Source organism: Rutidosis leptorrhynchoides, chromosome 10 (assembly GCF_046630445.1).
Source record: "Rutidosis leptorrhynchoides isolate AG116_Rl617_1_P2 chromosome 10, CSIRO_AGI_Rlap_v1, whole genome shotgun sequence".
NCBI lineage: Eukaryota > Viridiplantae > Streptophyta > Magnoliopsida > Asterales > Asteraceae > Rutidosis > Rutidosis leptorrhynchoides.
This window is the reverse complement of record NC_092342.1, coordinates 342,891,182-342,897,355: the sequence shown is the minus strand read 5'-3', so window position 1 is coordinate 342,897,355 and position 6,174 is coordinate 342,891,182.

Here is a 6,174-nt window from a genome sequence, read left to right as displayed (position 1 = left end):
TTGCAGATAGTTTGAACAAAAGATTCCTGATACAACTGCATTTTTACATTTTTAAATGGGATTCAATTTCGAGCTTTTGGCATAAAGAACTAAGAACAGAGACAGCGAAAGAAGAAGAAGAAAAAAAAAATATCTATGAATTTCTGTTATGGATTCGTTTATATTGACACTGTAAACCAATTGGTCTTATATAAAAATGTGATTGATTGGGTGTCGACTAGATTCAAATCAAGAAAAAAAAAATACACAGCACGATGGAAAAAAAATACCACGATGGCTATAAAAAAATAAAAAGTATATATCACGATCAGTTAAGGAACAAAATTAAAACCAGTAGGGAATTGAAATAATAAAAAAAATAAAGCTGGAGAAAAAAATAAAAAATAAAAAATTGATTACCTAATAATACCTAATTTATTATAATAATAATACATACCTAATTTATATTAATAATTAATAATAATAATAATACTTTTAATAATAATAAAATTTATAATAATATTAATAATAATAATATTAATAATAATAATAATTATTATATTAATAATAATAATGAAGATAATAATAATAAACCTAATGATAATGATAATTGTAATAAATTTATTAATAATTAATAATAATGATAATAATATTAAAAATGATAATAATAATTATAAAAATGATAATAATAATAATAATAATAATAATAATAATATGATAATAATAATAGATTGTATTATTGATAAATATAATAATAATACTTATAATAATAATATTAATAACAAGGTTAATGATAATTATTATTAATAATGTTGTTAATTATAACAACATTATTAATAATAAGTTGTATTAATTTATCAATAATGATATTTATATTAATCTTATCACTTTTAGTAAAAGTGATAATACTATTGATAATAATAATTATCAATAATAATAACATTAATAATATTGAGAGTAATAATACTGATAATAATAATGATTGTAAGTGATGTATATACACACACATATATATTTACATATCTTTTTATAACTGGTTATTTGTGAATCGTCGGAATTACATAAAAGTTAGGTTTAAATTTAGTCGAAAATTTTCGAGTTATCACACACACACACACACACACACACACACACATATATATATATATATATATATATATATATATATATATATATATATATATATATATATATATTGAGTCTTGAAAAACTAAATAGGCCTTAATAAATATGGTTAACTCCAACAAATTTACCCTTCTCTTTGTAAAATTTACCCTTCAACTTTATTATTTACCTATAGTTGAAAATATAAAATTAAATTATTAAATTGATCAAATTTAAGATATTAAATTATATTGTTAAAGTATAATTTATTAAATTAAGTCTCAATTGAGTCCCATAGTAGTAAATGTGATAAAACTATGATTTACCCCTTACATGGTTATTTAATGATTTATCCCATATATTAAATTGTAATAAAAGGTAAAAATTTATGTTAAACAATTGAGTCTCATGGTAGGTAAAAATATATAAATGTGATTTTGAAATTTACACATTCATAGTTTCACCAAGAATGTACCGTTAGAAGGACTTTTGAATTGCTATGTAATAAAAGATACTTCGATAAATATTAACAATAACAATTGAAAGATAATATCAAACCAGCTCTTAAGCTTTGTTATAAATATTGATAATAACATTATCTTTCTATTAATTTTGATGTAAATGTAAATAATGATAATGATTCTTTTTCATGCATGGAATACGTATCATCTCAAGGTTTTGAAATGGGTTTATGACATTCCAAAAGTTGTAAGTTACTTTTACACTACCCATATAAAAAACATATGGACTCCTCCATACACCTCAACATTCGCTAAAAAAAAGTATCACTTACAATGTAGGGTATCATGTGAATTTTTATTTTGTTTCTCTAGATAGTATTTAGTTTGTTAATTCATGCTCTCCAATATCTTCATTTACATTTACAAAGTTCATATTTGCTCTCGGTCTTTTTCATAGACTAATGAAGTACCTCATTTTATGTGCAAAAGTTATATGTATACTGTAATTTACTAAGAGAACTTTATGGTATTTCATAATGTTTGTTTTTTAAGTATATATATTTACTTTATACTTTATGTAATATTTAATCATATTTGTTTTAATTGTATAGGTTGTTCAACTCTCAGCGAAGTGTCTATGAGAGAAATATATACATAATGGTGATTTTTGATGATAATAAATAGATCTTTGAATACTTTGGATGGAACCAGGCTACAAATATTATGTGTTTCAAACCGTCTCACCATGCATATTATTGAGTTAACAAATGTTTATGTGTGGTTACAACAATTATTAATTTGTTAATTTATTTATATTTATTTTATATTTCATCGATTTGGATTTTGATTGATGTAAAGATAATGTAATTATCCATTAGTCCATTACGTACATACTTATTAAATGATTAATTATACTCTATTACTCTTTTAACTTTGTTTGTTTCTATATATTGTTTAGATTGTTCTATTATCTTCATTGATATTTATGAAGTTCATATTGCTTATCAAATCTTCTTTGTTATAGAATGAAGTACCTCATTTTATAGGTAAGTCATGTGAGTTTTAATTTTGTTTGTTTTTATATATTGTTTAGTTTGTTAATTCATATTGGTTTTCAAATCTTTTTTGTGATAGAATGAGGTACCTCATTTGATAAGTACCTTTTTTTTTAAAAAAAAAAAAAAAACTATTTCATGTTTGTATTTGATAATTTTGAACTTTACTAATCAAGTTTAAGGTATTTGATTATGTTATTCTTGAGTATGTATAATGTATATTTGCAATAGATAACTTTTTATCTTATTTCATATAATTATGTATGTCGTTCAATATTAGTGAAAGGGTAAAACATTGATTTTATTATTTACGGTTTCATATTTTTAGTTTACAATTACAATAGAATAGAATATGTTGTGTCATGTATACTTATTTAACTCAAATACACGTTGATGGAAATTATATGATGTTTTTATGTTTGAATAATTAACCATGTTTATCTTATGTTAGTATGTGTATTATATAACTATTAGTTAGTTCAGTTTAACTTAAATGAAAACAAGGAAACATGCATGCATGAATATTTCTTCTTTGAACATAACGTTTTATTCTTAAGTTTATAAAATATCAATAGTTATAGTTATCTAGATCACTTTTTTTATTCAGAATGTACCAATATCTTAACTTAATCTTAACTCTGTAGTATTAATTGTGAATTTGTTTGAATTCCATTGATTGATAATGCATGCCAATGGTTAATCAAAGATATGTTGATGAATAAATGATATACCATGTCAGTTATAACTTTAAAAACCATTCATTTTCCCTACATTGATGTATCAAAAATCTCATTAATAGTTTGATTATCTATAAATATCAATGCTTATCATTACACCAAACTATCATGCACAATCAAAATACTAAAACTTTAAAACACGAATCTAAAGAAACTTAGTTTAAGTATATTACAAGCACAACGACACAATGATGCTCATGTAAAAGTGACGATCTATAGCAAAATGTTGTACGTCTACAATGATTTTGTAAATTATATTGCGAGTTTATATAGCCATTATCATACTATTGGTTTGTTAATTCTAACATTTTTCTCAACTTTTTATAGGGGTGGTTGAAATAATACAAAATATGGAGCTTTGGAATATCATTAATGATGTTCGATTTATAGTAATGTTCATGTAAATGTTACTGCGAGTTTATATATTGTCTTACTATTGATTTGTTATTTCTAACATTTTTTTCAACTTTTATAGGGATTATTGAAACAACACAAAATATAAAAGTATATATGGAGCTTTGGAGTCATATATAATAACAATATAAAGATTTAGTTCTATGAGAGAATGTACTTTATATTATATCATAATAATAGATGATACTAAAATGGCAAAAAAGAAAAAAAGAAGTTACCGTTACCATTATAATAGAACCTGGGTTGATGCCCTCAAGTCATCCCCTTGAATTGTTAATGATGAGGGCCATAGATGATCAGGAGGGGCCACGAACAAGTGTGTTTGAGGGCAGGGTTAATCTTGCACCTTTGACAGCTATGTTACGATTTCTAAACTACCTGGCCCTTCTCATGAGTTTGGAGACGAGATACACCACAACTAACGTTGTGTCATCGTTACAAATATAATACATATTCCTATTATTTCAGCCCATTGAACTGCATGTAAGAAACGTTGCTTACTACGTGCAACACACGAGCATTTACCCCTAGTTGATAATATATTTAAATGCGTTTGTTATTATTATATGTTGCATTGATAAATAATTGATAATACATTTAATTGCGTTTGTTTGAATATATTTTTTTTTACAAGTTTATACATACAAAATTGTACCTCATTTGTCTCAATTATAATTTCTATATTTTCCGTTTTTGATTGTTTCAAACTAATTATTATCGCCCATTTCAATTATGTGTATAATGTTTTTTTTAATATATCAAATTAAGTGTCATATATGAAATCTCATATTAGTTGTCCAATAGGACCAAAAAATGGAGTAAAATCCACTACTGTAATTTAATTTGGCAAAACTTTTAGTGTTAATGTCGGCTCTAGTTATTGAGTCGACAGCAAGCGTCGATTTATTGGCGACTTAATTGACTCTTAGAGCTCAAAGTAAATTTCAGGCAGGATTTAAAACCCATGGAAATTTGATTTTATCATTTGCATAGCATCTCAATTTTATTTTTATTTTATTTTATTTTTTCAAAATTTTTTTCCTACTTATTGGCCGGAGGTCCACTCGGAAGCAATCTCTCTATCCGTCGCATAGAGAGAGGGATGACTTTCTCTACTTTTGAGAGTGTTTTCACTCTGGGTAGAGAAATGACTTTTCTTTATTTTCGGATAGGGGAAGGACTGTCTACATCTCACCTCCCCCATACACCACTTATGTGGTATTGGGTTTTGTTGTTGTTGTTGTTGCAAGATTAATAAAGATATATTGTAGTGGTCTGCCTCTCTTATTGAGAGGTCAGAAATTCGACTCTCATGGATGCATCACAAGGTTGTCCCTTAATCATTATATTTTATTCAAGGGTGTCTTCCGCACATCGCGTTGTGGCGGACAGTGTGAGAGGGGGGTTTTATCGCTCATGCTTTCGGATTGGGCCGAGTTTCCTCTCAGTCAGCAGTTGGGGGCGGGTTATGCAACTGCAGAAAATAATGTCCCCTCTGATGATCCGTAAGTGTTGTTAATTAAAATATAATAACAAAGATATAGGAGCAGTAATCAGTGTCTTGGAGAAAATTAAGAAAAAATTCTGGTAACTAAAAAGAAATGTAACATTTTTTATAAATAGCATATATATAGGAAAGAAAAGTAACATCAAGGTTTTTCCCATGTACTTTGTGTCATGGGATAGTGAAAGGTCATGGGTTCGATCATTAGGGATGCCATGATTTTCTTTAAACCAATTGAACACCAATAATGGTGGTATAAAATTGACCCTATAGGGAGGTTTTACCGGATTCGTTCACGGACCTCTACCCGAACCACCGCCCGAATGAATGTGTTCCCGGGTACCGTCGTTCGGGTTCGGGTTTCCGCCCGAACGTGTGTGCTACGTGCAAATGATGAGGGTCGTTGAAATAAATGATCTATTGATGCCAAAAAAATCACCGTTAAAAAAAATATATATATATATATATAGAAAACCCCCCAAAAAATAAATAAAACCCACACGAGAATGGGTATAGGGTTAAACCACAATTTTGTCTTCCAATTGCAAACGAAACAATTGACTTTCTCAAATCACATCGTAAGAAGGGTTTCATTTTCAAAGTGGATTTTGAAAAGGCCTTTGATAGCCTTAACTGGAACTATCTTTTGGATGTTATGCATTGTATGGGTTTTGGTTGTAAATGGAGGAATTGGGTCCTCTCATGTCTCAAATCGGCTTCTATCTTCATCCTAGTTAACGGGTCATTCACTCATGAGTTTTCACTTGGTAGAGGCGTTAGACAGGGTGACCCGTTGTCACCTTTCTTGTTTATACTTGCGGCGGAGGGTTTGAACATACTTGCAATGGCAGCCGTGGAAATGAACTTATTCAAAGGGGTTGAGGTGGGAAATGAAAGTGTTGTTGTCTCGCATCTTCAAT